The 22750-nt window shown below is 37.8% G+C and overlaps 1 pseudogene; it reads right to left on the bottom strand.

The window, feature by feature from the left end:
• The window catches only part of LOC114260515 (E3 ubiquitin-protein ligase HOS1-like), a 43874-nt pseudogene extending 21772 nt beyond the window's left edge, over positions 1-22102 (bottom strand).
• Positions 22103-22750: the final 648 nt, after the last annotated feature.

The raw sequence follows: 22750 nt of genomic DNA, 5'->3' as shown, positions 1-22750 counted from the left end.
CACGTAAGTAATTCTTTCTCTGTCCAAGCACTTGCTGTGAGAGTTCCTCATGTGTCAATGAAATCCCCGCATCCATGGTTGTCGGTTGTAGATTCACCATCGCATCCTGTCATTACCAAAAAAAAGTAGACTATTCAACAAAGGCACAAGAAATCACATTCAATTTTGTGCTAAGATATGAATTAATATTAAATACAATTGGCAAAAAAAAGTTTACTCCTTACATGTAGCTCACCACATTTGGGGTCAATCCATTCGTTTGTTTTCTTCGATTTGTGTGATTTGAAATAAAATTCTGGAAAATTTAACTCCCTATTTTCATCTACCTGTTAGTTTCAAATAACAAAATTAATTTGTCACAATAGTAACCATGACTTTCATCTTACATATATAAGTGATGAGAAATATGTTCCAAATGCATCTAGCTCACCATGAACGACATTGCTATTGGAAAGGAGCGAGATCAACTGGTGTGATTGTATGGTAGCAAACTCTGGTTTTCTTTACCAGCTTTAGAGCGTTTCTAAAAAAAAGGAAGTATTCAAGAATTAGTACATATCAATGCATAATACACAAATAAAACAATTGAGTCGTTTATATTTGTTTGTTACCAAATGAGATGCATCCTTCCTAGCCACATCAATCATGTGTTTCCAATCATCCAAGCAAACTCCTGTAGGCGGATGACTATATGGGTCATCAACACCCTCTTCTATAAGTTTTTCAAAGTGTTGCTTCAGGGTGTACCCCCAATCCTTGTACAAGAGATACACCTTCGTATCAACGATCTCTTGAGCTTGTTGATTAGTATGAAAATCCTCCCCAATTTCAAACTCGTCCTGCAAGCATAAGTGTGTGACGTATTATAGAAATTGAATGCAGCAATTGCAACTTTACATAATGAAGACATTTAGTTTAAGGTCAGAAATTACTAGCACAGCTTGTACTACAGCATCTTTGATACTCTTATCAATTTTCTTCCATGACTTCACTCCCTTGAGAGGGCACAACCGCCTTATCTGCAAGCCCAACTCATTTGTTGCAAGGATGGCATTCCCTCCAGTGAGTGCATTCAGCATGCGATTGACATAAACATGTAGTTTCTCCCTTTTTTTGCTCGCAATCCTTTTTTGCACTCCTTTTCCGAGTGTAGGACCACGTGCACAAGTTGACGTACTTTTCCCTGGTCAAGAAGGGGCAACAAGTGTAAGGCCTTCAAATTGTAAATAGTGCCCCAAACATATAATTGACAATAATTAATATTAAATTTTAAATTTTATCAGGAAATTTCTAGGGGATTATAATTTTTTTATACATACAAGAAATTGTATTTCTAGATGAACAAAAATCATTTACTTAAGTTCAATGGTCTTACATACGCCATGCACCTGTGTCTCTTCCACAAATGCTTGTGTGTTATCCGGTGGTTGTGTCTCATCGGATAAAGTCTATGGTGTGACAGTGACATGTGCAGATGTTCCTGAGGGTGATGCTATGGGGTCAATTGTTGTTTTCTTACGCCGCCCTGTCTTCGTCCTAGGAACCATGTTGGTACCTGCAAAATAGCTGCAAACATGATATATTAAGTAAAAATATCACATGCATCATCGATATTATGACCAATATGGATTGTTTACAAAAGCTAAAGTATTCACAAAATTACAACAAGACAACAATAGGAAAATAATTGATAATGATTGTCAAATAAAAGTGTTGTACATAAACCGATGTTAAGCATAGATGTCAAATGAGAAGGTTCATCAATTAAAGAGGTTCAACATTGCGAAAAAGTTTACAATATAGCTCATCATGATGACATGAAGAACAACATAAACAAAAGGACTAAACTCTCATCTAATTACATAACACATAAAGAATAACAATCTCCTTCATCGTTTTCCCCATTACATCAACAAAAGGACAAAAAGACAAAACAACAACAACGAAGAACACACATCGAAATTTAGAACCCATACATCAAGACTCTATCACACATCCAAATTTGCAACCCATACATCAACATTCTATGTCCATATCTGTACCAAAATCACTGTCAAGCTCATCCTCTTCTTCATTGTCACCCTCCATTGTCGGTACATCTTCATCATCACATATGAAGTCATCATCTATACCAACCTTAGGTTGTACACGGTTATCAGACTTCAAAACTTCCATTGGAATAATTTCAGCGACAATATCATCTCAGCACAACACCACATCGTCATCCATAGGCTCAGTTGGTACAACATCAGTGCTTTCATCTTGTTGGAACACATCATCAGGTTGTGGCACATCCACCTCGGGCACATCCCAAATTCTTCGTTGTTGAAACTTTTCTACTACTCTCCAATTGGCACCTAACTTCATATCATGCACGTAGAAAACTTGTTGCACTTGACTTGGTAACACAAACAGGTCATCTTTATACCATCGAATTCGTATATCAATAGTAGTGAAATGTGGTTCGACCCGCAAAGTTCTATTACTACTGATGTTATACCATTCACATTGGAATAAAACAACACAGTGCCTAAACAAATATGTCATTTCCCAAACTTTGCAAATGTAGCCGTAGAACTTTATGAATTGGCCTTCATGGTGTTTCATTACCAATCCACTATTTTGAGTTTTACGATGATTGTCACGGTCGCAAGCATGGAATCGGACGCCATGACAAATGTATCCCGAATATGTGTTCACTAAGCTGTTAGGACCATTTGCCAGTGACCACATCTCATCGGTTGCTTCGGGTGACTTGTTGTGCGGCAATTGGTTCATCTACATTAATAGAAACTGTCATGTTATTTTTGACATAAATTAACTTGATGTGTAAACTACACTATAAGGAAGTTTAGTTTTGAACCATTTAGGAAATTCTTTGTATTGTATCTTGGCAATGTCGCATGCACTTCCATGTTGTTGTTGCAACAACATCTTGTGTTCCCTACGTAGGACAATGTAATTCATAAGTAATTTGAAGAATGATTACTAAAAAAAAAAGCATATAGGTCACAAATAATACGTCACAGGTTCGACGTGTATTCTACGTATTCTTCCATTTCTAAGCTATTGTGTAGGACAAACCAATGAGCCTTTTCACGGTCGGCTACAGACACATTAGTTTCCCTTGTTAGTAGACCAAATGGACGACCATTTTGAGTGAAAATCGCCAACCTCGGGCCGTTGTCACCCCCGTCATAGTTCCATTCTTCCCGATTAAACACCGTTTCAACGCCATCTAAATACATTGAACAAAACGTCGTACACTCTTTTGAAATGTAAGCCTCTACAATGGAACCTTATGGCCGAGCTTTATTGCGAAGAAATCCTTTCAGAAGTCCGAGCATCCTACATGGCAATATGATTTGAATGTTAATGTTTACATTATCTACTATATGTAAATAGGGATGTTCAGGAGCTCATGGTGTTACCTCTCAATGGGATACATCCATCGATATTGCACAGGTCCTCCAAGCATAGCCTCATAAGGCAAATGAATTGCCAAGTGAACCATGACATCAAAAACTGTAGGAAGAAAAAACTTCTCAAGCTTGCAAAGTATAAGTACGATTTGTTCCTCTATTTTCTCCAAATCAGTCACCCTCAATGTCTTTTAGCACAACTGTTTGAAAAAATTTCCCAACTCAAAAAGTGTGGTCCCAATCTCCTTGGAAAGGTATCCACGTATCCCAATTGGAAGTAGTCGTTGTAGAAGGACATGACACTCATGAGTTTTGAGGCCAGCTAATTTTCCACCATGAGTGGTGACACAGTTGGATATATTTGCTACATAGCCATCAGGGTACTTAATCGATTTAAAGAAATCACAAAACCCTTGTCTCTCTACCGGGGATAGTGTGTACGATGCCGGAGGCTTCTTGAATGAGCCATTGGAAGGCCTCTTCAAGTGTAACCCCTTTCGTATCTGCATGTCTTCTAGATCCAAGTGTGCTTTATTCGTGTCCTTGTTCTTGCCATCAATACTCAGTAGTGTCCAAACCAGATTGTCACATATATTCTTCTCTATGTGCATGGCATCAAGGTTGTGTCGAAGCTTTAGTGTTTTCCAATAGGGTAGGTCAAACATAATGCTTCTTTTTTTCTAATTGGAAGGTGGATTTTCTGACCGTTGTCTTTTTCGATTGTTTGGATGCTTGCCATACGGCCTGTATGTCCCCAAATCAATTTGCTGCAGTATTTGTTCTCCCAATAACTCCACAGGTTTGGACCGATGCTCATTTTTTGACCATTGAAGAGCTTACTTCTTCACCAAATATGGTTCTTGGGCGGGCACCCATATATCCTATCTTACTTCGCAGACGCTGAGATGATACATCCATGTTACAATTAGGGCAAGCCAGGTAACCTTTTGTAGTCTAACCAGACATGGTACCATATGCGAGGAAGTCATTGATGGTCCATATGACAGCTGCATGCATTTTAAAATTTTGACCATTTGACGCATCATATGTTTGCACACCATGCCCCCACAAATTCGTTAACTCCTCCACTAATGGTTGCAAGTAAACATCGATGTCTCTTCCAGGGGCGGATGGATTGGGAATAAGCATTGACATCATCAGAAATGGCTCTTTCATACACTTCCACCGAGGAAGATTGTAAGGCATTAAGAGTACGAGCCACATGCTATACGATGTGCTCATATTTCCAAACGGATTGAAACCATCCGTGGCAAGCCCTAACCTTACACGCCGGGGTTCCACAGAAAATGTAGGATGTTGCATATCAAAGTCCTTCCATGCCAAACCATCAGCTGGATGCCTTAACATTCTATCATCCACACGCTTCTCTTTGTGCCATCTCATATCTGCGGGGGTTTTTTTTCAACATGTACAATCTCTTCAACCTCGGTGTCAAAGGAAAGTACCTCAATATTTGGTGAGGAATCTTTTTACCACTCACATTGTTGAACTTGTATCTAGACTCCTTACATGTAGAGCAGTTATCCAGTTTTGCGTTGTCCTTCCAAAACAAAATACAATCATTCTTGCATGCATGAATGGCCTCATATCCCAAACCCAATTCATGTAAGAAATTTTCCAATTCATGAAGGGTCCATGGAACAGTTTCATTGCACTTTGGGAGAATGTCTTTGAAAACTTACATAACCATATCGAAAGATTTGTTGCTCCATTTATTGTACACCTTAATATGAAGCATCTTAATAACGAAGGACAATAGGGAAAACTTTTCACACTCCGGGTACACTTTGCGTAGAGCATCATCAAACAACCTAATGAACTTTACTGAATTTTCTCTCTCCGAGCTATTAGGTTCTTCGTCGATATGATCATCCATGAGGCCACTCATGTAAATCTCTTCCAACATAGTAGGCAACTCGCCTAAATTATCGTCAATGTCAAAAATTGCAACTCCATCACTTTCACCAGCATCGTTTGACACACTAGGCTAATCATGATGCAATGGAACATGTTCCCGGTGGTGCACCCAAGTTCTATAAGAACACGCGATTCCTCTTTGAATCAAGTGCAGCCATACAACTTGTCGACTATGTTTTGTGCCATTCAAGCAATCAATACATAGACAACGAATGTCATCGTGTGGGCCTAAATCCTTCGTAGCAAAGTCAATAAATGGCTTAACACCTTGTTGGTACTCTTTACTTTTCAACCTATCAGTTATCATCATCCAACTCTTGTCAATCTTTTGAACCCTACAAGTCAAGCAAAGATTAACTAGGACTTTTGAGGATGGCCATAAAATATGACAATTTGGGTGAAGTAAGATTAAAAAGAAAATACAAACAAAATTTATATTAAAAAAAAATCACATATAATGATTTATCTCATTTATATTATTTAATAAAAATTAAAATGTCTATCACTTTAGTGAATATTATAAAAATAACATTATTTCATCAATATTGCCTTTAATATCATTTTTGTTTTAATAATGGAGCATCAATCTCCTTGTATTGTCTTTCAAGTGTTAGATGAGACTTTTGCACTATATTTCGCAAAATTTATGAGAAGAATGATACAAGACATGAGCAAATAATTGACCAAATATCTGCACTTATTTATGATGTCTTCAACATAAATAACCAAACATATACTCATTACTAAAGCTGCATATGATTTTTTCCCTATTTCCCTATTTTGTAAGGCAGGAAGCAACAGATGACATTTTTCCCTTCATTAAAATTGTTACTCTTAAAAATCTCATACTAAAAAGACAATAAGGTCTAAAGTTTGATGAATTTTTTTGATCGTCCAAATACAAATTTTATTACATCGAATAGATAACTATTTCTTTGATTATCTTGATGGTATTGCCCACTACAAATTGACATAATCAAAACTTTTTTTAATTTTATTCTACAAGGTAATCACAAGTAAATAGTTTTTTAAGTATTATTTGCCATGCATATTAATCTATTTCTAGGGTTCCTCATAGCCTTGAATTCTTTAGCATGTTCCTCATACCTCAATCTATTTTCTCTTATCTTCTCTTTCATTAGTACCATTTGTAACTTGCATTAAATGTATTTTTATTTCTATCTTTTCTTATAACCACCTCAGTATATAGCAATCCCAAAAAATAGGAATTTTACTTATAGCTCAAACATCATCACATGCAGCAGAAAGTTGGATTTGGCAGTTCAATCTGTTCAAAATATCTATGTCTATTAACTCAATGCAAGAGTGAGAATACCAATTAAGCACATAAACATGTAGACATATATACATGTAAACATATAACAAACAAAATTACACTTGTAACTTTATGTCTTAGAAAAAAAACATCAACACAAAGATGTTTCTAGATAACAATGACTCAAATGAAGCAAGCAGGAAGCATCTCTTTTAAGGGGCAAGAGGCAAACGAGGAGATGGATATTCATGGCTTAATATGTAGAGAATCTATTTCAACATAAACAACTCTGATTCATGTTAACACAAAATAACCCAAAATCATCCAAGGAAAACAAACCAACATAAAAAAAATATCAAAATCGTAGAGCAGTAAAAAAAATTGAACTAAGATAAAGCATAAGGAAAAAAAATTTGACCGTAAATCCAAAAGGAAAAAACAAAAAAACACAAAAAGTAGACAAATTTTCCATAGTACTCGTGGTACCAACTCTCAATTAACTAGCAAAATTGTCCATTTAAACTCCAGTCACTTTAGATAAATCTATTGGAAGTATAACTTCACTACCAATACTTATACATAAATTGTTTAAAGAAGTGTAATTATTAATTGTGATAATAAAATATAAATTAAACATAGTTAAAAACAAGATTGAAAACATTGTCATTTGCATGCACAGTGATTAAAAAGGGCATTTTTATCAAGCATGCATGCTGTGTACAGTGTATTCACACAAATAGAGAGGGAGAGGGGGGAGTTACACTTGGCCTATTGAGTTTTCTTTTCCTTGTTAAGAGGCAATGGAAGCTTTCGCAGGATATTATCATCAATTTTCCTAAACTACGTCTAAATGATCTTATGAGCTACAATCAGCTTCTCGTCAATTTGATCCTGGTACTTCTCATAAAGCACAGGGACCGACAGACTAAGAAAAACCCCTATAGGAAAAATAAAGCAGATAATCAAATTGAATTAAAATATTCTATGGAAAGGCTTGTGCACTTATATACAGGGAAAGGCCACCAAGGTAAGGAGGTTGAAGAAACTACCAATGTAAGAAATTATCCACAAGACCAATGCAACCTGAAGACCAAAGCCATATTACATTGGCACATTCAATTATTTATATGTCTCTGTCAAATCCATAACACAAAAATCAAACCCATTTTGGACATGAAATTTCATAGAAATCAAACACTTCAACCAATGAGCCCTTAACCGAAATCAATACAAAAATAAACTAAAAAAGCATATAAACCCTAGATGAAGTGTGAGAAATGAGCAAATAGGGGAAGGGAGAGAGAGAGAGAGAGAGAGAGAGAGAACCAGAGAGATGGCTTGATAGAGAGAGAGAGAGAGAGAGAGAACCAGATCGTAACGCCGAGGAGAGGACCAAACAGAGAGAGACAGAGACAAACCTATGATTTGCGGCAATGTTGGTGGTGATTTCGGCATCGGCGGTGGTGGTGGCAACGTGCGACAGTGGGGACGGGTGGTGGCCAACAACGGTGGTAGTGACAATCGGTGGTGAGCAGGCCTCTGGTTTGTGGTGAGTGGTCTGTGTTTGTGAGACAAAATAGATACAAAAAAATATGTGTGAAACAGGAGGGCGCCAATTCATAAGCTTCCCTCTAATTTTTTTTGCCTACTTTTAGCGACCAAATTTTGTTTAGTCGGCAAATAATAGTAAATATTAGTCTAATTTGGCTACTAAGTATTCTTTTTGTCGAAAAACACTAACCATACAACGACTAAGTTATTTTAGTCATTGATAGTTTAGTAAATACGCCTATCTTTTGGCGACTAAACTTTTTTTGGTCACCAAAAGGCTATATACCCCGACTAAAATCATAAGTAGTAGCCAAAAAAATAGACAAATGCCTACTAAAACCTTTTTAGTCGCCTATTTACATGAATTTTAGCGACTAAATTTTTTTTAATCACCAATAACTAATATATGGCTACTAAAAAATTTTAGTAGCTAAAATGCTAAATATTGGCGACCAATAGCAAGATTAGTTGGTAAAGGTCTGACTTTTGGCGACTAAAAAGGTTTTAGTTGCCAAATTTGGTCACTGAAGGTGCAAATTGTTGTAGTGTATACTTTTTGTTATGGCATAATCTAAATATTAAATACGGCATATTGTTGTTTTTTGCCTAGAGTTTCTAATATGTTGTGATTAGAATAGCATGATTAATTATTTTTTATTTAAATTTCATTATTAATTGTAACATAGCATGAGTTGATTGTGAATCTACATTATGATGCTATTGTATGGAATTAGAATATTTTATCATGCTTTAGACATGCCATAGTCAATGGGAGGTTGTTCGGTTGAGAGATATCACGCGTATGAATTGAATTAAATTTTGGATAATTGTTACTTGTGGCGCAAGAGATGATTACGAGTATAGTGGATTTTCGATCTTCCAACTTGTGTAATATTGTCACTATTTAATTTAGATTTTTGCAGCAAAATTATATTATGCTAATCAAATTAATCCCAATGCGAATTTCTCTCTAAATTGACTTAGCTTATGGAAGTTAATTTTGTTGACCTAGACTTAGTAGAGATGTTCAAATGTGAACAATGTAATCCTATTCTTTAGATGAGCAAAAAGTCTTGGAGATTTTAGGTCAGACCTTAATTGAGCCAAAGTAAGGAAACATGACTCAAAGTCGCCGTGATTTTGTTGCCTTGTTTTGGCACAACAAAAAAACTGATGTGTGCGCTATGGTTAACGACATGCTACGTAGTTTTGATTGACAACTTTTGGAGTTGTGAAATTAGTAAGCCCTCAATAGATCTGTATATGATCTTGACTATTGAGCTGTGCGGATTGACTTTGTAATTTGACTTATAATAATGTTGCATCATTGGATGAAGTAACATTCAAGAGTCACATCATCCAAGAAATGCGAGCTTAAATGAATTAGTCATTACGTGTAAGGCGAGTAGCCAGTATGAGCAGTGTTTTGCTCTCTATCCAACTGTTGGGAGTGGATGGAGCAAAATTTCATGCACTATAATAGTGTTCATTAAAGTATCACTTGAAGTTAAAAGATTAGCACTTAGTAGCAGCAAAATCTATTAACACTAAGTGAAAAGATTCGCGCCAAGTGGCTGCAAAATCTATTAGCATTGCCAACTTGTCTAAGTCTGGACACTTACTGTTTCCACACTTGAGTGTGAGACATGAGGAGGGGCTTCTTTGTATGATTCCTTAGCTAGGCTAACATTTTAGAATAACGTTTATCACTAAGCGCAAATGTTGCAGCATAGTAATGAAAAGGTCAAGGCCAACTAGGTTGTAATGACTCTAAGAATTTGACGCATCGCTTGTGAGAGCATTGTATTGAATTAGACTCTTTAGCCTAATTCACGCTTAAGTTACTTCAGAAGCTGTCATAGATTAATAGCTTATTCTCTCCTTCTTGTGGATAGTAAAATTAATTGCAAGTAACTATGAAGCGAGAAACACAGATGGTAAGAGGAGTATCGTCATCTTTCAACTAGATGCAGTAAAGTGTATGGAGAATAAAATTGACTTGAAAGTGCAGGGGATTGGCACTTACTAGTTAAATTTGGGACTTAGGCGCACTTGATATCTCCATGACATCCCTTTATGATCTAGTGAATATGAATTAGTCGTGAATCATTACCTAGTTAGACATAAACCTTTAAAACTTGTCTTCGAGAACTCACATATTAGGATTATTGGAATTAGTTTATGACATTGGTCATAAACCGGTGGCTTATTATACTTAATCACATTAATGAAAAGATGACATGGATGGCTTGAGTAGGCCCTCTCGGGGCCACTCGCTTGTGACTTCCTACTCTCATATGAATGTGTAACTTTGTTCCCAATGGTTGCGCACAAGTAAGTAGGAAAGCCACAGAAAGGCATTTGTATTGGCGCATTTAGTCCACTATGGTATTTGTCACTGGATATGTGTAAGGGTATGATAGCTAGCCTCAATCTCGACACATTTATAGATTATGATACATATCTGAGTCAAGACTATTTGATCTCCTATAAGTCAAAAGTTTTGAGATGATTTTTGACATTACAAATATGAGGTCGAGATCAATTAGATAACAGTTTTCGTGCTTTTAGTTTTGACCAAGGTGGCGAGTATCTATTTGAGTTTTTTTTAGAAAGCTCTGTGAGGAGAAATTGATGCTTAGAAAATTGATTATTCCTAGTACTCAGCAACACAATGGTGTAGTAGAGATAAGGAATTAAGTATTTTTAATTTTAGGTGGATGATGGCGCAAAATGTTTCCCAATTAGGAATTGCACTTTAGTTTGTTGCCTATATCCCTAACTAAGTGCCCTCCATATCAGATTTTACACTCCATTTGAGTAATGGGTTAGGAGAGAGCCATCTATGGGCGATCTGTAACCATTAAGAAGCTTATCTTTATTTTACTTCTCATAAGGTTGCGAAGTTAAGACCTAGGGTTCTATAGCGCATTATTGTATAATGTCTTGTAAACACTTAGGGTCATAGGGCGCATTATTGTATGCAGTCGTATAAACCTTCTACGTTATGTGCTTATATATAAGCAGCTTTGTGGGAGTGTAACTAAGTCACATAAAGTTTTCTTAGTAAAGGTGATGTGAATAGAGTTTTTAGAACTCTATAAGATAGAGAATTCTAAGCCTAGCGCTCTATGTTGCCTAGTTGAGAATGGAAAGAAATTTCCAATATCCAAGACATAGTGGAAGCGATGTGCCTACTAATGGATTACTCCATTAGAGAAGAATACTCTACATTCTTAGTTGCGTGGTAGTGAATGTGAAAAATTTTCACGTCATCATTGGCTGATTGAGAGGAAAACATTCATGATTGCTCCGCAAGACGATAAAAAGCCTAGAATAATGCCAAAGGCTCTAGTCCCCTGTTTTTAGAAAGTGGATCAATGTTGCGCAGTTTAAGACAAAGCCTTTGAGGATTAATCATTTCTATAATTTGGTTAACTTTCCATTATGACGCAAAACTGTTCTAAAGTTATACTTAATTTGAATAGTCATTGTTAAGGCATAAGGCTCGCTACATACCGAAAATTCGCACCATTGAGGAAGGTGTAGACCAAGAGAAGACTTTCTCCTGGGGAGTGAGGTTATTTCGACTTAGGCTATGATTGACATAAGTTCGGAAGATTGATTTGTAGAAGTTATGACCCAACTTCTCATTGGAGAATGGATAAGTAGATCCGTGGGGATTTATCTCCTGCTTTATGGTGAAAAGTTAGGAGCGTAAAAAGGTTACTAGTTCCAATAAATCTTTTATAGCCTAAAACAGTTATCGAAATAGTGGTTCTTAGATTTCGTCGAGCCATGATAGGCCAACGATGATCGATGAAGACCACTGAGACATGATCAATGGTCCAAAAGAAGTTTTTCCTTACTTAGTCATTATGAGCTAGGAATTTATAAAGTTGTCGTCACCTAGGGTGGGCAGTCCTCTGTTTTAAATATGATGGACATGGGTGATGTAATTTATATGCTTGGATGTACGATCCTTAGGGATTGTTTTGGGAGAATTCCCAGTTTATCTTTGATAACCTACATAAGAATATCCTAGAATGATTCTAGATACAAAATTGCAAACCTATTGACTTACCTATTGGTAAAAGCTAGAGCCTTAGCCATTGAATGAATCCTCAGATTGTCTTTGGGAGAAGCAGATGATTTATATTCCTTGATCTTTTCTTTTTTTTTTGTTGTTGTGGAAGCCTAAAGTACGCTATGTGGGCGTATTCGGCATGATGAGTGTTATCTTTGGTAAATGGTTAACTGAGTAGTGTAGACATTGACCTTGCTCATTAGACTGTGGATACAATGCTTTACTAGTAGTATATAAATTTGCCCCTTGTAAGATTTAATGTGCTAGTTGGGTGCATCTTGAATGAACACAGATTGGTCACCAAAATATCTTTAGAGAGGTAATCATGCCAGAGGTAGTGATCTTGAACCACTTTATGTGAGGTACATGGTGGATTCCATTGTATATGCTTATCACAAGAGGTGCTGATAAGGCTTATGCTTGGAATCTAAAATTGCGCAGACTATAGTCATGTTTTTTAAAATCGATCACTTATTTGTTGTGAGATGATGAGATGTTGACACTATTATGGTTTGTGTCATAATGATTAGCAGATGATGATGTCAGCTAGCAAGATTGGCTCACTCACACGAGCAATCGCCCTTAGAGCTTGGGAGCGAGCAAAGATGAGACTAGTGGTTTATTTTTATTTGAAGCCAAGAGAGGCTTAAATTATCCACTATTTATGTCGCCTTGGTTACAACCAAGATGAGATCGTGTTAAGGACCATACATGGATGTTAGTACCCACTTTCCATGTTGTGCCTATTATGATTAGCCAAATACAAGATCTCATTTGGCGCCTGAAAGGTGAGCAAATAAAGAATTCGGGTTAGGCGCTAGAAAGCGACTAGACTATGATCTGTACGGTGTATTGAGTATGACATCACTCTTTGGAAGAGTTACTCTATCGTAGCATGTATTCATACTACATGTGCTTGGTGACCGAGTAATGAGGTGAGAGAATGGATCCATGTTTCCTTACCGTGTGAGTCATACGTGTCATTATTGATATGACTTTCATTTATATATCCTTTTGTGACTTTTGACTATGTCATAAGATAAGGGGTTGATGTTCTGCTACTTTGGTATATTGCATGCGGTCATGTATGATTCGGCCTTAAGGGACATTACTGGAAAAGCGATCAATCCTAAACTAAAAGGCATGAGGGCAAAGGGAAGATCATCTAGTATTACACCACTGTTGTATATTCACTGCCAGCAACTCACATCACTCTGTATGAAGGGCGGATTGAGTGTGAATATATTGTAAGAATTGAGAGGGTCAAACATGCTCTTTTGAGGAATTAGAGATGTTTTTTGGACCAGTGTAATTAGATGGGTCTGGGTTATATGAGATACTATTTTTATTTTCGGGCTGATGTCTCTATGCTGGCTCATTTTTGAGTTCTAGTATAGAGCTCTCACATGCAGGTGTTTCTCAGCGGTCGCACGGTTCATTGGCTAGTATGAGATTGTTAAATATTTTGGGAGATTGAGATAGAGATGTGGCAGTGTCATGCCAACTCATGTGCGAGTGGGAGATGTTGGAAATTGGGTTGGATATTGGACCCGAATTTGGGCGCCCATGTGGCATGACCCATGGCCCATTCAAATTACCCATGTAATTTGAATTTAATTTCCTAATTATCCTATTTGTTAGGATAACCCTCTATCTATCTACATCTATCTTATCCTTAGGAGATATGGATAGATGGATATATATGGTTATATATCTGATTATATATTTTGAATATATAAAATATTTTATATGGTTTTTACCCATAACATTTTTCCCATACTCTCTCTCTCTAACTCTCTCCCATATCAGAGAACCATCCAGCCTTTACATTATGATTAGAGTGGGTGATACTTATACTGTGGTATCAGCCCATTGCTGGGTGTTCGTTGTTCATGATTAAAGAAGCACGTGATTTACCCACAAGGTTCTTCGTTTCGGATTCTATCACACAAGGTATGGTTTGAATCATTTTACCCGCTGCGTTATATATATCTCACATCATGTTTTCTACTAAGAGATCATCTATTAGATGCGTTAAGGACTAGAACCCAAATTATGGAAAGAACAAACGAGTAAAGGGACAAAATTATATAAATAAATAAAGGCAACTGGCTTCACATACAAAATGTCTAGTATGTCTAAGGATACATAATTCTTGAAGTTCTGTAAGAATATTTTTGAATCTCCGCTTGCACCAATCCTTGACAACCACTTCATCCAACAAGAAAGCAATGACAGGATCACTAGACACAGCACTTTCATCCAGACAAACATCTGTAACATCTGTTGGTCCTGTTAAAGAAAACTGAAATCTCAATATAAAGAAAATGTAATAACAAATGCAAAGAGAGATGAGCTAAAATTATCCCTCTTACTGTTCATATTTCAATACACCCATATTCCTTCCATATTAGCAAAATATTTGTTTTTGGTAATACTTTTCCTTGCTGGCAAATGCCCATGGCATTATGGGTGTGAGATCATTTTAAACAAGAAAAGGCAATACACGCCACCATTTAATTTATTAAAAAAAAATTAATAAAGAAACCATGTATGGATACAGTGGCAAATCAGAGAAACCAAGTTGTTTTCTATGGCAACATCAAAAAAAGAATAAAGCCGTTCAATATCAGCAGCTATCTGCTTCTCCCCATATTCTTTTTCTTGTAATCTGTCATCACATTTTTTGGAGACAAGACCAGCCTCTATGCACTCATAGTAAAGGCGAAGGCGAAGTACATTGCCATTCTTTGGTATTGGAATTCTACAAATTGGGCAACTATCATACCCCTGACAACACTCTATACACAAGGAGGCATGTCCACATGAGTTCAATACACGTTCTACTGATGAAAAATGGCAGCAGCCAATTAAAGTCTATAAAAGGCGTGGATCCAACGGTTCTAAGGCCCAAGCCTTAATTTGGCATATGCTAGATGATGTGGGGCCTACTTGGGAGATTAACTAGATTTGGGATTTATTTAAAAGTGTCTTTTGAGTTTCTCAAGTCAAATGTCTTTAAATTTCTAGTCAAGGTCTTTGGGTTATCTAGTTGGTCAAAGAGTCTTCTAGAGTCTTTCACATGATTAATGTATTAAAGAGTCCTAGGGAGTCTAAGTTAGTCATGTCATTTAATTTGGAAAGTTTTAGAATCAAGATGAAGTGAGTATAAATTATATTGTAAGTCTTGTGGCAATTTATGAATGGAATGAATGAAAATTAAGCTTATGCTTCTATGATTGTGCTGATGCAATCTTTCTTTAGTGTGATGCTAAAGAGCCCATTGGTGTGATGCCTTGGGTTTTCTAGGTGTGATATCTAGATCTATCCTTCTTTAACCCTTCCTCTACTTCCTACAAATCACTGTTCACGTCTACTGTTCATATTTACTATTCACAACCCCCAAAACAGCCCTGTTATTTGTGTTTTTGCTCATACTCAGGCCTATTTCGAATCTGTCCTGCATCAACTTGGTATCAGAGCGAGAGTAGCATCATGTCTACACGATCCGGAAAGCCATTTAGGGGAAGATTAACTGCTTATCAGCGTGACGAGATTCTGCTAAAGCTTGTGGAGCAGATAGATAATTTTAGTATGTGCATCAATACTTTGGAAGGCCAAACAACTCAACCTAACGATGGTGAACAAGGCGAAAACTCTAGGAATAACAATACTAATGAAAATGGCGAAAATCAAGGCGAGCGCACGGAAGAGCAGCGTGTAGATCCGCTACAAAGGCAGCAATTAAGGGCTGGCCAAAATCAGGGAAGGCAGCAAAATTCCATGTCTGATTGGGCCCATGATTTATTGCAAAGGAACCAATATGAGACCTATGATTCAGCCGGAGATATCACTAAGAAGATTAAAATGGAGGTTCCAGATTTTGAAGGTAAGGTCAATCCTACTTTGTTTCATGATTGGCTTGCTTCTATTGAAGAGTACTTTGACTGGTACGATATGGCTGACGATCGGCGAGTGAGATTTGCTAAAATGAAGCTTGTTGGATTAGCAAAAATCTGGTGGATGGGTGTGGAAGGTGATATTCGAAGGTTGGGGCAGCCACCAATTAGTACTTGGCAGGAGATGAAAGCCAAGTTAAAGGAGAAATACATGCCATCAAATTACCAGGAGAAGTTGTGTGAACAACTGATTGAATTAAAGCAAAACCGCATGACAGTGGCTGAATATATGCAGAAATTTGATGAGCTAAAGATGAGGAGTCAAATTATAGAAGATTCAAGTCAAGCTCTTGCTCGGTTTAAGGCTGGTTTGAGGCCCGACATAAGAAGGGAGTTGCTTCGCCAACCCTTGTACAGTCTCGAACATGCCTTCCAAGTTGCTTTGGATATGGAGGAGTATTTGAACTACCCAATTTCTAAAAAGTTTGTGTCTCAAGTTGGGGAAACCATAACTAAGGGGTACAATGATGCAAATCGTTTCCGGTCCAATGTTTCAAAGCAAACTTCTATCAATACGGCTGACCCAAAAGGGAAGAATTATGCAGCTAACAAAGGAAACAGGAAGGAAACCAAGTGCTTTAAGTGTGGTGAATCTGGTCACATGGCATTTCAATGTCCAAAGAGGAGTTTACATATGGCAGTGGAGCAAGAAGCTGAATTCGATCAACAAAACAATGATGATAATGATGATTCCTTTGACGTTGGGGTACTAAATACAGATGACTTAGAAGATGAAGAGGTGGACAATTCTCTGATTTCTGTTGTCAGGCGTATCCTTGCAGCGCCAAAAACTGAAAAGGAAGACTGGAGGCGTACTTCTATTTTTCAAATGCTGGTTCGCTGCGGAAACCAAGCTAGGAAGCTTATCATCGATGGTGGTAGTTCCATGAATGTTGTATCTGCAACCACGGTGGAGCGTCTTAAGCTTCCTGTTCAACCACATCCTCATCCATATAAGGTAGCTTGGATCGATAACACGTCCATTCCGGTAACTCAGCGCTGCCTAGTCTCTTTTTCGTATGGTTTTTATAATGATTCTATCTGGTGTGATGTAATTCCCATGAATGTCACACATATCCTTCTTGGAAGGCCATGGCTTTATGATAGAGATGTGCAGCATTCTGGAAAAGAGAACACATATGCTTTCTCATTCAAGAACAAGGAGATTGTTTTGAAGCCAATGACTACAGCTGAAATGGAAAAATTCAAGGAAAAGAAGCCAAAGGATGTCACTGAAAATAAGCCAAAATCTCTCAATATTCTCACCAAGAAGTGTTTTCAAGCTGAGAGTATGGAACTGGGAGTTATATATGCCGTGGTGGTGAAAGAAGTGTCAGATTTAGCTGCTGAATCTATCTCTGAATTGCCGACAGAAGTAGCCAAGTTGCTGTCCCATTTTTCTGATGTTGCCCCCAAAGAACTCCCAGATGAATTACCTCCCATGCGCAATGTCCAGCACGCAATAGATCTCATTCCTGGATCACAATTGCCTAATCTTCCAGCCTATCGCATGAATCCACGGGAGCACGCAGAGCTTAAAAGGCAGGTAGATGAGCTACTATCTAAGGGGTTCATTCGTGAAAGTTTAAGTCCCTGTGCTGTTCCAGCTTTGCTTACACCCAAGAAGGATGGTAGTTGGCGCATGTGCATAGATAGTCGTGCTATAAACAAGATTACAATCAAATATCGATTCCCTATCCCGAGGCTTGATGATATGTTGGACATGTTGGCTGGGTCTTGTCTATTCTCAAAGATTGATCTGAAAAGTGGCTACCATCAGTTACGTATAAGGCCAGGAGATGAATGGAAGACAGCTTTCAAGACCAAGGATGGCCTCTACGAGTGGCTAGTCATGCCATTTGGTCTAACAAATGCCCCAAGTACATTCATGCGCTTTATGACACAGGTATTACAGCCTTTCATTGGTCACTTCCTGGTTGTTTATTTTGACGATATTCTAATCTATAGCAAGACCAATGAGGAACATATCTTTCATCTTCAACAAGTTTTGAGGGTCCTCCGTCAAGAGAAGCTCTACATTAACTTAAAGAAGTGTTCTTTCATGAGTCCAATGGTTGTATTTTTGGGTTTCATTGTGTCGTCTAAAGGAGTGGAAGCCGATCCAAGTAAAGTGAAAGCTATCCTAGAGTGGCCAATTCCAACCTCCTTGCATGAAGTTCGCAGCTTTCATGGGCTGGCGACTTTTTATCGTCGGTTTATCAAGAATTTCAGCACGGTAATGGCACCTATCACTAACTATATGAAAGGGGGACTGTTTGTTTGGACAAAGGCAGCAACAAAAGCTTTTGAAGACATAAAGAAGATGATGTCTGAGGCTCCTGTTCTACACCTTCCTGACTTCTCAAAGGTATTTGAGTTGGCGTGCGATGCTTCCAATGTTGGGATTGGGGGTGTGTTGAGTCAAGAAGGGCACCCAGTTGCCTATTTCAGCGAAAAACTCAATGAAACCAAGCAAAAGTATTCCACCTATGACAAGGAATTTTATGCAGTGATTCAAGCTCTTCGCCATTGGCGACACTATCTTCTTTATAAGGAGTTTGTGTTGTTTTCCGACCATGAAGCACTCAAGTACATCAACTGTCAAAAGAAGCTGAATCATCGACATGGTAAATGGGTTTCATTTCTGCAGGAGTATTCTTTTGTTATCAAACATAAAGCTGGCTCTGAGAACAAAGTTGCTGATGCTCTTAGCCGAGTGGTGTATGTTCTCTCTTCCATGATTCTACAGGTGGTGGGTTTTGACTTGCTCAAGAGAGATTATCCTTCTTGTAAGGATTTTAGCTCTATACCTGCTCAGTTGCTGGCTAGACAGCAAGGAGGATATGGTGAGTTTTCTTTGCATGATGGCTTCCTCTTCAAGGGAACTCGTCTCTGCTTACCCAACACATCAATTCGTGAAGATATGATTTGGGAATTGCATTCCGGAGGAGTAGCAGGTCATTTTGGAAGAGATAAGACAATTGCAATGGCTGAGGATCGCTTTTATTGGCCAAAGCTGAAGCGAGATGTGGGCAAGGTTGTTTCACGATGCCGTACTTGCCAACTTTCGAAGGGAAGAAAGAAGAATACAGGTTTATACACTCCGTTACCTGTGGCCCACGAACCTTGGCAAGATTTAAGTATGGACTTTGTCCTTAGATTACCAAAAACCCTTCGAAAGCACGATTCTATCCTTGTGGTTGTGGATCGCTTCTCCAAAATGGCACACTTTATTCCGTGTTCAAAGACATTGGATGCAGTCCACATAGCTAAGCTCTTCTTTCAAGAAGTTGTCAGACTTCATGGACTGCCAATGACCATTGTCTCTGACCGTGATTCAAAATTTATGAGCTACTTTTGGCGAACGCTATGGAAGTTGCTGAATACAAAGCTGAAATTTTCTTCGGCTTTTCATCCGCAAACTGATGGTCAAACGGAGGTTGTTAATCGCAGTTTGGGTAATCTACTTCGCTGCCTTGTTAGTGATCATGTTGGCAGCTGGGATCAGGTACTTCCTATGGCAGAATTTGCATACGACAGCTCTGTGAATAGATCTACAGGTCGCAGCCCTTTCGAAATTGTCACAGGTTTGCTTCCAAGGAAACCAATCGATTTGGTTCCCCTACCTATTCAGGCTCACCCAAGTGCTGAAGCTGAAGCTTTTAGTCAACATATCCGTGATATCCATGATGAAGTGCGACGAAAGATTGCCATCAGCAATGAGGGGTACAAACAACATGCTGATTTGCGGCGGAGGTTTGCTGAATTTGATGAGGGCGACATGGTCATGGTTCGAATCAAACCCGAACGGTATCCTAAAGGGGTATATAAGAAACTTCATTCGAAGAGTGCTGGACCATTTAAAGTTCTCAAAAAGATTAGCTCAAATGCTTATGTGCTTGAATTACCTGATGACATGAGCATAAGTAATGTATTCAATATTGAGGATCTCACTCGATATTCTGGGCATGCTAAGAGCAGTAACTGGGCTGACCCTGTGGCATCTCTCCCAGCACCCAAAATTTTTCAAGATGAAATCGAAGACGTGGTTGATCATCAAATTGTTTCAACTCAACATAGAGGCTATCAAAAGTATCTCATTAAGTGGAAGAAACGTTCACTGTCAGATTGCACTTGGATTACTGATGAGGAGTTTCGGCGCCTCAACCCTGACCTTTATGAAGAGTTCCATGCTTTTAACTCGACAGGGTCGAGTTCTTTCAAGCCGGGCAGAGTTGATGGAAAATGGCAGCAGCCAATTAAAGTCTATAAAAGGCATGGATCCAACGGTTCTAAGGCCCAAGCCTTAATTTGGCATATGCTAGATGATGTGGGGCCTACTTGGGAGATTAACTAGATTTGGGATTTATTTAAAAGTGTCTTTTGAGTTTCTCAAGTCAAATGTCTTTAAATTTCTAGTCAAGGTCTTTGGGTTATTTAGTTGGTCAAAGAGTCTTCTAGAGTCTTTCACATGATTAATGCATTAAAGAGTCCTAGGGAGTCTAAGTTAGTCGTGTCATTTAATTTGGAAAGTTTTAGAATCAAGATGAAGTGAGTATAAATTATATTGTAAGTCTTGTGACAATTTATGAATGGAATGAATGAAAATTAAGCTTATGCTTCTATGATTGTGTTGATGCAATCATTCTTTAGTGTGATGCTAAAGAGCCCATTGGTGTGATGCCTTGGGTTTTCTAGGTGTGATATCTAGATCTATCCTTCTTTAACCCTTCCTCTACTTCCTACAAATCACTGTTCACGTCTACTGTTCATATTTACTGTTCACAACCCCCAAAATAGCCCTGTTATTTGTGTTTTTGCTCATACTCAGGCCTATTTCGAATCTGTCCTGCATCAACTTCTACATAGCGTCCACAGCTTCTCAAGTCTCTAGTTGCCCGACAACACTCAACTTTTGCTTCATTGCACAATTCAATTAGATCAATAGATGCCAAGTGTTCCAATGCTTCCTGAAATTGAAACAAGGAGCAGAAAATGATTCACAATACAATGGGCAAGTGCTCAACAATCTAAATAACAGAGTTTGTATCTTGTAAGAACATGAAATATAAAGAAAGTGGATCGTCCTATGCAATTTCTCAACTTGGAATGTACCTAAAGAAGGTGTCCTTTAACTGACCATTGATCTGATCAAAGAAAATTATCCAAAATTCCAGTCAATGCACAATGTCGAAGACAGATTCCCACAAAAGCCTGATCAATAACTAATGGCAATTAAGTCACTTCAACATATACTCAATTTCACTTTTCAGGCCTCATAGTAAGGTTATTTTGATCTTTATACCCAGAATTCTACTCAAACCAATCGCACCTTCAATGGCCGGAGCTCATAGAGGTGGCTCAACCGCTAGGCCACATAGTTAGACACCCAGGGCCTATCGCAACAAATTCTTACTACCGAAGCCCCCAATTTTTCAAAAACCTAGTGAGATTAGGCTTCATTTTGATGTATGGCCTAAAGTCTCCAAAAATCTTGAGCCACTAAGCTCATTAGGGATGAGTGGTTCCAATTGCCCTCACTGAACTTTCAAATATTTTCTATTTTATATACTATAATTTTAAAATATGATTCGATAAATATACTTTTAATCCCAAGGCCTAACCATCTTGTAAATATTTATTGCAGGATTCACAACAAAATCACTTCAACCAAAGTCACCTTATGAGGTACTGCCAGAGTCTTAATTGATGATGCAAATAGAAGGCTGTAAGCTCTAGGAAGTGATACCAACATTTGTGGAGGACAACATGCTTGAGAATGGAAATTCTTTTTCACTTTCTGGATTTGTTCTCTGACGAGTATTTCTCTCAAAGGTTCCTGCATTTCTTCTCCAGCCAATGTCCTCATTGTTGTCCTCATATGCTACAATTTGGTCTACATTCGGATGGACAACATTAGAAGAGGCATTTTGAGAATGAGTATCTAGCTCTGACTGTAATTCTTCCAAGCTCTAACTGGTTTCAATATTGATACCTGGAGAAAACAACCATCAATGCTCATCATTAAATTGACACTTGGCGATAGTGGCATGGAGGTAAAGGTGTTGGCATCGGCAATAGTGGCGATGGTGGTTGTGGGCATGGTGTTGGTGATGATAGTGGTGGTAATATGATGGTATTGACAAAAATTTTAGTTCGAAAACGTTTTTCACCTCATAAAAATATAAAATAATTTTCACCCAAATAAACTTGGTTTTTGTTGTACCAAAAGCCAAAAAATACAATCTTAATTTTTTTCATCATCAATTGACCAACATATTAAGCATGTTAATATTTTCGAGAATATTATTATTAAAAATGGTCCAGTAATATTAGCCCCAAAAATGAAATTTTTTCAAACATTAGTAAGATTTTGGGGTCATAATATTCATAATGAGACAATTATCCCAATTGACCCAAGTGAGTTCGCCTCTAAATTTCCAGATGCAATTAAAAAAAACTCAACTACAAAGGTTCTCAATTACTGCTGAATATCATCAAAATTTGGCTCAAGATG

Source organism: Camellia sinensis, chromosome 4 (genome assembly GCF_055761805.1).
Source record: "Camellia sinensis isolate YWXY chromosome 4, ASM5576180v1, whole genome shotgun sequence".
NCBI classification, from domain to species: domain Eukaryota; kingdom Viridiplantae; phylum Streptophyta; class Magnoliopsida; order Ericales; family Theaceae; genus Camellia; species Camellia sinensis.
Note: the sequence above shows the minus strand (reverse complement) of the source record. Positions and strands in the feature narration are given on the sequence as shown.